The sequence below is a fragment of the Mobula birostris genome, chromosome 8 (assembly GCF_030028105.1).
Source record: "Mobula birostris isolate sMobBir1 chromosome 8, sMobBir1.hap1, whole genome shotgun sequence".
Lineage (NCBI taxonomy): Eukaryota > Metazoa > Chordata > Chondrichthyes > Myliobatiformes > Myliobatidae > Mobula > Mobula birostris.
Genome location: NC_092377.1, coordinates 160622510 through 160634851, shown reverse-complemented (window position 1 = coordinate 160634851; position 12342 = coordinate 160622510). Strand labels below are relative to the sequence as shown.

Here is a 12342-nt window from a genome sequence, read left to right as displayed (position 1 = left end):
AGTTTGTGGTATGTGCCATTACGCTCTCTTGCGCTCCCTCTCAAAGCACTTCATGATAATTTGTGCCAGTGCCACAGGGTGGTAGTTGCTTAGTTCTGAAGGTCTAGAGTTCTTTTATACAGGGGTAATGGTGGCTGATTTGGAGCATGTGTGGAAGGCAGCCTGGATGAGTGTTGAAGATATCCGTGAATACGTCAGCAAGCTGCATTGCCGAGTACTCCCCTGAGTTGTCTGGCTCAGCTTTCTTACAGGGGTTAACTCTCTGCAGGGTCCTTCTCTGTAACAGAAAGTGGCTGCTCACCTGAGGGGGGGTGGGGTTTGCTTTTGCGGCTGGTACTGTCTTGCACGCTTCAAAGCATGCATGAGAGTTGTTTAGAGCTTCAGGGAGAGAGGCGTCACTTTTTTTACGAACAGACTAAAGTTTATTCAAATACAGAAAACGTACAGAGATCGGGGGTTTACAACAAAGTTACTGAAAGGGAGTCGTCACTGGTACAGTCAATGCAGTTTTTTCTTGCATGGTCTGTAATGCTCCTGATGCTTAGCCATAGATGCTGGGGTTCGTTATCGGACAGGTGTCCCTGAATATTTTATGCCTAGGCCGTCTTTGCCCTCTTGATGCCTAAGATGAGGTTTCCAGTGAGAGCTTTTCTGTCTCCAGACTTGAAGACAGTGTCCTGGACTTTTAGTAGTGAGCTTCTGGTTGGACTATGAGATGACAGTTCGTTGAGGTACCAACATCATCTACACACTTACTAATAGATGAGGCATATTCCTTGAGATCTGTGTCTTCTCTATATGCAGCAGCCTCCATGAACATCTGCTAGTTAGTCCACTGAAAACAGTCCTGAAACATAGAGATTACCTCAATAGGCAATACAGTGATGGTCCTCTTGACTGGTTTCTCCATTTTCAGCAGCTGTTGGTATGCTGGCATTAACATTATGGAGATATGGTCAGAGAGGCCAAGGTGGCTTTGTAAATAGCTTTTGAGCACTTATAGAGTAATATTCCTGATGTTTGTTTTGTAGAGAATTGATAATACCCTAAAAATCTTCCAGTGTGTCCTTGGTGTTCGCGCTCAGGGAGGATATAGACAACAGTGATGAACACAACAGTAAATTCCCTGAGCAGGTAATGTGGCAGGCATTTAATTGTACTATGTTCAATTTCCCCCTAACAGTGATTTCTAACTATAGCTACGTTCATGCACTAACCTTTGTTAATGAACACACAGATTTCAGCTCCTTTAGGTTTCCCCAACACAGAATCTCTGTCTGCATGGAACAAAGTCATCCATGGAGTTGAATGGTTGAGTCAGACACATTGTTATTTAGCCATGTTTTGGTAAAAACCAGAATGCAGCAATTTCTCATCTTTCTGTGCATTCATTCTCAGCCTCAGCGAATCTATTTACTTTCCAGCAAGCAAACGTTGGCTAGGCAAAGTGATGATACCACCAGTCTTCTCAGGTTGGCAGTCAGCTTGGCTCACGTGTGTTTTGAAACATTGAAACAAAGGTGAAATGTGTCATTTACATCAACAACCAATGCAGTCCATTCTGAGACCACCCTTCTATCACCAACATAGCATGCCCACAACTTACTAACCCTAACCCATACACCTCTGGAATGTGGGTAGAAACCCATGTAGTCATGGTGAAAATGTACAAACTCCTTATGGACAGCAGCAGGAATTGAACCTTGATGTGTGATTGCTCATGTTGTAGAGCTTTGTGCTAACCACTACACTACTATGCCAACCAATGGGTAATGAACAGGTTCCATCTTTATAGACGTCCATAAGTCAGAAATCTTACTTAATTACTGCCTGTTAAACCGCTGGCATTTAAGGCAGCAATGAAGGTCCTCCATCTCTGTCTGTATAGAAGGATTCTTCATTACTGTATTTGTAATAATTGTTTTTTGACCAGTCAAGGTTGTTAGCCCTGAGCTGAACCCCGAAACCTGGAGGAATGGTGGACCATTCTTAGTCTGGCCTCCACCCTTTGACTTGTTTGGCATGGACAACCCTACCAAGAGCCCTGACCCCAGCCAACCTAGCTCTCCTGGTCTTCGAGGCACGCAAGCCTCCAAACCCTACAACAAGGTTGTGGTCCTCTTGGAGGAAGTCAGGGTCTGTAAGTCAAAAATACACAAAGTTCACTCATTGTTGTAACCACACCTCCAACGTATTGTAAGGAATGGCATCAAAAACACAAGACTGCTAAGATAAAGTTATTAAAACTGGAGGAACAAAGCGAGAAGAAACAAGTTCTGCCATTTGTAGGAATAAACATATATAAGTACATTGGATTTCTGAATATAATTTTATGGGAGGTTGTTCGTACATATGGGTGTCAATAAAATGGCTGTACGTAACCAAAGGACAGCAATTAATGGGTCTGTAGGAGATATAAATAGACTCTTGCCTGGCACTAGGGTTCTGTTTCCAATAGAATCTGTCACATTGAAACTTATTGAACACTGAAAGGTCTGGACAGAGTGAATGTAGTGAGCAACACACACAAAAACTAGAATGTCTGCAGATGCTGGAAATCCCATAGAGAGGATGTTTCTTACAGTGTGTGAGTCTGGGACCAGAGGGCACAGCCTCAGAAAAGAAGGATGTTCCTTTAGAACAGAGGTGAGGGGGGATTTCTTTAGCCAGTCGGCCATGAATCTGTGGAGCTCATTTCCACAGACAGCTGTGGCAGCCAAGTTTTTGTATATATTTAAAGCAGAGATTGATAAGTTGTTGATTTGTGAGGGTGTCAAAGGTTATGAAGAAAAGGCAGGTAAATGGGGTTGAGTGGGAAAATGAATCAGCCATGATGGAATGGCAGAGAAGACCCGATGGGCTGAATGGCCAAATCTCCTCCTGTGTCTTATGGTTGAGTGCCAAGGAGGAGACATGTCACGTCACTATCGTCAATTCCATACTTAAGACAAGCACCAGCAGGCAATATGGTTGGAAGATTCATTCTTCTGTCTGGTGACAATCCAGCTAATTTTCTAGCATCTGCGGATTGTCTCGTTTGTCAGCTGATTTTCTGTTGGTGCCCCAGAAAACAGGTTGAATTTACTACTTAGTGGAGATAAATTAGAATGAGAATAGGAATCAGAATCAGATTTAATATCACTGACATATATTGTGAAATTTGTCGTGTTGCAGTATTACAGTGCAGTACCTAAATAATACAATAACTAATATACATACACACACACACACACACACACACACACACACACACACACACACACACACACGTGATTGACAGCACATTGACGATATCCCCTTGCATGGTGCAGAGATGTTTGCAAGATTGGAGAACAACTCAGCCCAACCATACTGTATTTATATGTGTGTGTCTGTGGTGCAAAAAGAGAGCAAAAAATAGTGAGGTCGTGTTTATGGGGTTGGCTCATCGTCCATTGAGAAATCTGATGGCCGAGCAGTAGAAGCTGTTTCTAAAACATTGAGTGGGTTTTGTCCAGCTCTTGTACCTCCTCTCTGATGGTAGTAATGAGAAGAGAGTATGTGCTGGGTGATGGGACCTACCAACTACGAAGTACCCTTACCCCAACTCCAATTTCTCTTCATATTATGTTGTGTTATGTTGTGTCCTTTCCCTTATCAGAGTTCTCTGTGTACTTTTGTGATTTTTATAACTCTTTAAACTTTTAATATTTTTCAATAGTTAAGTTGGCTCAAAACCTATTGGTTTCAAATCACACACCAATAAACTCACAGGCCAACAAAGTTCTAAAAATGTTAGAAAGTTAGAAGTAAATTTGTTAACAAAGTGCGTGTATGCCACCATATATTTCCTTGAGATTTGTTTTCTTGCAGGCATTTACAGGAAAATAACGGAAGTGTTTTTTTTAAAAACTTTATTGCTGCATGAGAACTCTGGACTATTGCGACAGCTTTGAACTTCAAATGAGTATGTGTTGCACGCAGGCTCACGTTGGTGAGACTTACAGCATCAGACTCATGTTGGTGAGACCATGCTTTCAGTACTGTAGGGTCTGCTCAGCCCTGCATTTCCCTTCCCTGACCTGCTTTGGAACTGAGGTCATTGCAAAAATGTTCAAGGGTCAATGCAAGCCCGGTTATCTTGTATGAAGTTCATTGTCTGATGTCAAAGGGTCAATACCTGTCTCCAATTATCATTTCCTTCAATTCATGGGATGAAGCATATTAAGGACTAAAAGAAGGTCTGGCTTCCATGTTTTAAAAAAAAAAAAAAAAAAAAAAAAAAAAAATCATTTTCTTAGAATGTATTTCTTATTTCTTTAGTTAGCACTAAGCTATGATATCTCTTAATTAATTTTCCACAGGTATCTCACCGCAGTACCACACCTCAACTCCAATGAATTTCCCAGCACAGTGCAGCTAATCTCCATGGCAGAAGTGGAATGATTCAATGTACCTCAGGAGCCAAGGTCAATCCAACCTCAGTCATTGAGAGAGATCAAATTCTAAGTCCCCATGGACAGGTTCCCAAAAGCATATGAGACCAGGGACATTTGCAATAACCATCCACGGTGCATTCATTACCTCCTGACAATGAAGACCCAGAAGTATGTAGATATGAGAAACAGGAATCACTTTCCAGTGCTCAGGAGATTCCATTCCTTGATGCTGATATCCTCCATTGTCTTCTATGCACCAGTACAGCCTTTAGTCACTACAAAGGTCAAAGGCTCAAAGGTACATTTTATTGTCAAAATATGCATGTCCAATACAACTCTGATATTTGTCTTCTCCAGATAGCCATGAAATACATAAAGTCCATGGGGGTTGTTGAAGAGAACAGACACCGACTTCCCCTCCACTGGCCCGGCATGAGACAGGAAAAAACACAACACCCGTTAACCCCAGAATTCCCCACCCTCTTCCCCCGCAGAAAAAAACAGACAATAGCATCAAATCCCCCACCCCTCCCCACAGAAAAAAACAGCAATGATAGCAACAAATCCCCACCCTCCCCCACAGAAAAAACAGTGACAATAGCATCAAATCCCCCAACCCTCCCCACAGAAAAAAACAGCAATGATAGCAACAAATCCCCCACCCTTCCCCACAGAAAAAACAGTGACAATAGCATCAAATCCCCCAACCCTCCCTGCAGAAAAAAAGCAACAATACCATAAGATCCCCACCCTCTCCCACAGAAAAAACAGCAACAATAGCAACAAATCCCCCACCCCTCCCCCACAGAAAAAAGTAGTGACAATAACAATCCCCAACACCCTAACTCACGGAAAAGAACAGAGACAATAGCATCAAAAACCCCCAATCCACCCTTTCTTACTCACAAAAAATTAACCGGTCACCCACCTGCCAGTCGGTCACGAGAAAGAAAACACCTTAAAGCTGAAGGAGACCACGATAAAGTATAGTTCAGTAATCACATAAATACCAGAATATGGTAAACATCTTTTTGTCAGCATACAAGGAGAGCTACTGCGCGAACTCAGTCCCTCGGTGAAGGGTGGCCGCTGAGCTGGGTCTGAATGCTGCCTGCCTGGCTGCTGACCGGCATCACCCCGGTGGCCTCCGTTGGGAGTGATCACTGACAGTGTCTGAGTGCCATCAGCGTGCTTGGAAATCAGGGCCTCAAGTTCAGCAGAAATCTCATGGTCCACCACAGCAAGCACCTCAACACATTGGGTGAGCTTTGAGTCTTTATCAGGAATGTCAGCTCTAGAATTTACTCGCAAAACCACGAGCTAGATAAATAATGCCAATATTCTCTCCCGGACCAGCGTCCAAGCATTGAGATTATGATAACTTTCAGTTGACACTGACAGCAGGTCATGTTGTTCATGTTCCCGAAGGTCTCAACTCAAAAGAAAACATCCTCTACAGGTCCACACCACCTAAACCCTTCAATATTCGATAAGTTTCAATTAGGTACCTCTTCATTCTTCAAAACTCCAGTGAGTACAGGCTTAGAGCCATCAAATGCTTCTCAAACATTAACCCTTTCATTGCCAAAATAGTTTCTGTGAAGCTCCTCTGTATCCTCTCAGTGCCAGCACCGAGTGGATGTGAAGAGGATATTTCCTATAGTGGGGGAGTCCAGGACCAAAGGACACAAACTCAGAATAGAGGGACGTCCATTTAGAATGGAGATGAGGGGTAATTTCTTTAGCTAGAGTGTGGTGAATCTGTGGAATTCTTTGCCAAAGTTGGCTGTGGAAGTCAAATCATTGAGTGCATTTAAAGTGGAGGTTGATAGATTCTGGATAAGTCAGGGTGTGCAAGGTTATGGGGGATATCAGGAGAATGGGGCTGAGAGGGAAATGAATCAGCCTTGATCAAATGGTGAGTAGACTCAATGGACCAAATAGTCTAATTTTGTTCCAATGTCATATGGTCTTATAGTCTCACAGGCTTTCTTAAATATGGGGCCCAAAACTGCTCACAAAACTCTGTGGTCTGACCAATGCCTTATAAAAGCTCAGCATTGCAACCTTGCACTCATATTTTAGTCCTCTCAAAATGAATGCTACCATTGCATTTACCTTCCTTACCACTGACTCAACCTGCAAGTTCACCTTTGGGGAATCCTGCACGAGAACTCCCAAGTCCCTTTGCCATCTCTCATTTTTGAATTTTCTCCTGGCTCAGATAATAGTCTACCTTTTTATTCCTTCTGTCAAAGTGCTTGGCCATACACTTCCTGAAACTGCATTCTGTCTGCCACTTCTTTGCCCATTCTCCTAATCTGTTTGTCCCTTCTGCAGACTCCTTGCTTCCTCAACATTACCTGACTCTCCACCTATCCTGGTATTGTCTGCAAACTTGGTCACAAAGGCATCAACTCAGTCATCCAAATCATTGACATATAACGTGAAAAGAAGAGGTCCCAGCACTGACCCCTGTGACCACGAGTCAGCTGACAAGAAAGGCCCCCTTTATTCCTGACGAAGGGTCTCGGCCTGAAACGTCAACTGTACCTCTTCCTAGAGATGCTGCCTGGCCTGCTGCGTTCACCAGCAACTTTGATGTGTGCCCCTTTATTCCCACACTTTGCCTTTGGCCAGTCAGCCAATCTTCTATCCATGTTGGTATTTTTCCTGTACTACCATGGGTCTTATCTTGTTAAGCAGTCTCACCTTGTCAAGGGGCTTTTGAAAATCCAATTAAAGAACATCCACCAAATCTACTTTGTCTATCCTGCCTGCTATTTCCACAAAGAATTCCAACAGATTTTTCAGGCAATCTTCCCCTTAAGGAAGCCATGCTGATTGTGATCTTTTGCCAGCTCCTCTGTTGAAATCTTAGTTGGTTCACTCTTAGTCTGAAATCTCCACCTTCACCTTACCGCCATGTGTGACCCTACCAGGAGCTAAGAGCCAGATGGCCAAACTCCAGCAGCATCACTCTCAGGATCTAAGAAACTCACAAACCTGTCCACCACGAGAAAGTGGCAATCCTAGTAGAAGGTTGTGTTACAGATAGCTGGGCGGTTCTCACTATATCCAAATCACCCTATAGTGTGCAGGCTTTTGGCAGATGTAAAGATCATGTAAATGCAATTGCGAAGAAAGCACGACAGCTCCTCTACTCCCTTCAGTCTGCAGAGATTTGGCAGGACATCACAAGCTTTGACAAATTTCTATAAATGTGTAGTGGAGAGTGTATTGACTGGCTGCTTCATAGCCTGGTATAGAAACGCCAATGCCTTTGAATGGAAAATCATACAGAAGGTTGCAGGTCACGGGTAAAGCCCTCTCAGCCATTGACCACACCATAAGAAAGCAGCATCCATCTTCAGAGATCCCCACTCCCTCAAGTCCTGAGGTTCTTGTACCCTCTACCTGGTAGCAGCAGCATTTTCTTGGGACTCACACCAAAGTTTCAAGAACAGTTACTTTCCACAACCATCAGGCCTTTGAACAAAAGTGGATAACTATACTCACTTGCCCATCCATTGAGATGTCCCCACAACCAATGGTCTCACTTTAAGGACTCTTCCGTGTTATTTCATGTTCTCATTATTTATTGCTATTTATTTTTATTTGCAGTTTATTGTCTTCTGCACTCTAGTTGACCTTTCATTGACCCTGTTATAGGTACTATTCTATAGAGTTGCTGACTATGCCCACAGGAAAATGAATCTCAGGGTTGTATGGGGTAACATATACAGTAGCATGCAAAAGTTTGGGCACCCTTGGTCAAAATTTCTGTTACTGTGAATAGCTAAGTGAGTAAAAGATGACCTGATTTCCAAAAGGCATAAAGTTAAAGATGACACATTTCTTTAATATTTTAAGCAAGATTACTTTTTGATTTCCATCTTTTACAGTTTCAAAATAACAAAAAAGGAAAAGAACCAAAAGCAAAAGTTTGGGCACCCTGCATGGTCAGTTCTTAGTAACACCCCCTTTTGTATGTATCACAGCTTGTAAATGCTTTCTGTAGTCAGCTAAAGAGTCTTTCAATTCTTCTTTGGGGGATTTTCACCCATTCTTCCTTGCAAAAAGCTTCTAGTTCTGTGAGATTATTGGGCCGTCTTGCATGCACTGCTCTTTTGAGGTCTATCCACAGATTCTTGATGATGTTTAGGTCGGGCGACTGTGAGGGCCAGGCCAAAACCTTCAGCTTGCGCCTCTTGAGGTGCATTGCGGATTTTGAGGTGTGTTTAGGATCATTACCCTGTTGTAGAAGCCACCCTCTTTTTATTTTCAGCTCTTTTACAGATGGTGTGATGTTTGCTTCCAGAATTTGCTGATATTTAATTGAATTCATTCTTCCCTCTACCAGTGAAATGTTCCCCGTGCCACTGGCTGCAACACAAGCCCAAAGCATGATCGATCCACCCCCGCGCTTAACAGTTGGAGAGGGGTTCTTTTCATGAAATTCTGCACCCTTTTTTCTCCAAGCGTACCTTTGCTCATTGCGGCCAAAAAGTTCTATTTTAACTTCAGTTCACAGGACTTGTTTCCAAAATGCATCAGGCTTGTTTGGATGTTCCTTTGCAAACTTCTGACACTGAATTTTTGTGGTGAAGACGCAGGAAAGGTTTTCTTCTGATGACTCTTCCATGAAGGTTATATTTGTGCAGGTGTTGCTGCACAGTAGAACAGTGCACCACCACTCCAGAGTCTGCTAAATCTTCCTGAAGGTCTTTTGCAGTCAAATGGGGATTTTGATTTGCCTTTCTAGCAATCCTACGAGCAGTTCTCTCGGAAAGTTTTCTTGGTCTTCCAGACCTCAACTTGGCCTCCACCGTTCCTGTTAACTGCCAATTCTTAATTACATTACCAGCTGAGGAAACAGCTACCTGAAAACGCTTTGCTATCTTCTTATAGCCTTCTCCTGCTTTGTGGGCATCATTTATTTTAATTTTCAGAGTGTTAGGCAGCTGCTTACAGGAGCCCATGGCTGCTGATTGTTGGGACAAGGTTTGAGGAGTCAGGGTATTTAAAGCCTTGAAATTTGTATCACCTGGCATTTCCTAATGATGACTGTGAACAAGCCATAGCCCTGACAAGCTAATTAAGGTCTGAGACCTTGGTAAAAGTTATCTGAGAGCTCAAATCTCTTGGGGTGCCCAAACTTTTGCATGGTGCTCCTTTCCTTTTTTTCCACTCTAAAATGTACAAAACAAAAATAACACACTAATCTTTCTTAAAATGTTGAAAAGAATGTTTCAACTTTAACTTTATGACTTTTGGAGATCAATTCATCTTCTACTCACTTAACTATTCACAGTAACAGAAATTTTAACCGGGGTGCCCAAACTTTTGCATGCCACTGTATGTGTGTGTATGTAATACATATATACGCACACACATACATATATACACACAATAAAATTTACTTTGAACTTTGAGGCAGTGTTATAATTGCATTCCACCAGATATTTCTGCTTTAGAACCTCCAGTCTGCTCTGTGCTTCCAAACAACATGAGCTGCACAAATAGAACTGAATTCAAGTTCGTAACAAATCAGTGTCTGGAAGGGGTTGAAAAGCTGTTAGCATGTCCAATCATGCAATCACCATGGATTATAAAAAGTAACTTTCTTATTTTAACATACCAGTGGATGTCCCCTTAAGATATGTTGCTAAAACTGGGTGAGGAGAAGTATGTCTCATTAGAAGGAAGCAGATCAAAGTTTAAAGGAACACCACACATAAAATGCTGGAGGAACTCAGCAGGCCAGGCAGCATCTATGGAAAAGAGCACAGTCGATATTTCAGGCCGAAACCCTTCGGCAGGACTGGAGAAAAAAAGCTGAGGAGTAGATTTTAAAGATGGGGGCGGGGGGGGGAGAAGAGAGAAACACAAGGTGGTAGGTGAAACTTGGAGGAGGAAGGATGAAGTAAAAAGCTGGCAAGTTGATTGGTGAGGGAGGTGATGGGTGGGCAAGGAGTTAAGGTGAAAGAGGGGAAAGGGATGGGGAAATGGTGGAGGGGGTGTAGGGAGGCATTACCGGAAGTTTGAGAAATCAATGTTCATGCCATCAGGTTGGAGGCTACCTAAACGGAATATAAAGAGTTGTTCCTGCAACCCAAGCATATCCTCATCACAACAGTGGAGGAGGCTGTGGATGGACATAACGGAATAGGAATGGGAAGTGGAATTAAACTGGGTGGCCACTGGGAAACCCCGCTTGTTCTGGCAGACGGAGCATAGATGCTTGGTGAAGCGGTCTCCCAATCTACATCCGGTCTCAATGATATACAGGAGGCCACACCGGGAGCACCGAACACAGTAAATGACCCCAACAGACTCACAGGTGAAGTGTCACCTCACCTGGAAGGACAGTTTAGCGCCCTAAATGGTAGTAAGGGAGGAAGTGTAGGGGCAGGTGTAGTACTTGTTCTGTCTACAAGTATAAGTATCAGGAGGGAGATCAGTGGGGAGGGATGAATAGACAAGGGAGTCGTGTAGAGAGCAATCCCTGCCAAAGCAGAAAGTGGGGGGGAGGGAAAGATGTGCTTGGTGGTGGGATTCCGTTGGAGAAGTTTCAGAGAATTATGTGCTGGACGCAGAGGCTGGTGGGGTGGTAGGTGAGGACAAGAGGAACCCTATCCCTGGTAGGGTGGCAGGAGGATGGGGTAAGAGTAGACGTGTGTGAAATGGAAAAGATACGGTTAAGGGCAGCCCTGATGGTGAAAGAAAGAAAGCTCCTTTCTTTGAAAAAGGAGGACAAGTCCTCCGTTCTAGAATGAAAAGCCTCATCCTGAGAGCATTTGTGGCGGAGACGGAGGAATTGAGAGAAGGGGATGGCGTTTTTACAAGTAGCAGGGTGGGAGATGTGTAGTCCAGGTAGCTGTGAGAGTCTGTGGGTTTGTCATAGACATTGGTGGATAAGCTGTCTCTGAAGATAAAGACAGTGAGATCCAGAATGGGAAGGGAGGTGTCGGGAATGGACCAGGTGAATTTGAGGGCAGGGTGGAAGCTGGAGGCAAAGTGGATGAGGCGGCAAGTTCAGCAAAGTTCACCAAAGTTCAAATTTATTATCAAAGTATATCACCATATACTAATCTGAGATCATTTTCTTGCAGGCATTCAAAGCAGAACAGAGAAATAACCATAAAATCAATGAAAAACTAAGCTGACTGATGGTGTAGTGATATCAGACTTGGAGGCGAGTGGTCCTGGGTTCGAATCCGGCCGGCTCCTTGTATGCCTTCCATCCGTGTTGGATTGAGCATCGAGCTAGCAACTCAGCCTCGTTAAAAAAGCAGAAAAAAAAATGCTAAAGAAATGGCACGGTTGTTACCCGATGCGCCACAAGGCAGGGTAAGGAACAACAACAATGAAAAACTACACAAAAAGACTGACAAGTAACTAATATGCGAAAGAAGGCGAACAAGTATTCAAGATTATGTATAACACAAAGTGTGCAAATAAATAATCCATACATAGATAATACGGAGGACATGAGTTGTACAGTCTTTGAAAGTGAGTCCATAGGTTGTGTTCAGAGTTGAGGTGACTGAAGCTATCCACACTGGTTCGGGAACCTGATGTTTGAAAGGTGATAACTGTTCCTGAACCTGGTGGTTTGGGACCAAAGGCTCCTGTACCTCCTGTCTGAAAGCAGCAGCAAGAAGAGGGCATGGGCCTGGATGCTGTTGATCCTTGATGGTGCATACTGCTTTCCCATGATGGTGCTCCTTGTAGATGTGCTAAATGGTAGGGAGAGCTTGTTCGGGCTGTATCCACCACTTTTGTAGATTTTTCTGTTCCGTTTATTACCACTGACATATGCCGTCTTGTTGTTTTGTGCAGCAGTTCAGTGTAATTATAGTATAAATTATAATAAGAAATATATTTAAAAAAATAATTAAGTAGTGCAAGAAGAGAGCAA

General features: G+C 43.2%; 1 long non-coding RNA gene across 2 annotated transcripts in view; it reads left to right on the top strand.

Annotated features, from left to right (window-relative positions):
- LOC140202342 (uncharacterized) overlaps window positions 1-11734 on the top strand; it is a 28293-nt gene extending 16559 nt beyond the window's left edge. Inside the window, exon 3 of one of the 2 annotated variants that reach the window (XR_011887076.1) lies at window positions 11534-11734. This is a non-coding gene — a long non-coding RNA (uncharacterized lncRNA). Of the gene's footprint in view, window positions 1-4343; window positions 4538-11533 lie in introns of those variants that run through there. The other variant, XR_011887077.1, reaches the window with a different exon arrangement.
- Window positions 11735-12342: the final 608 nt, after the last annotated feature.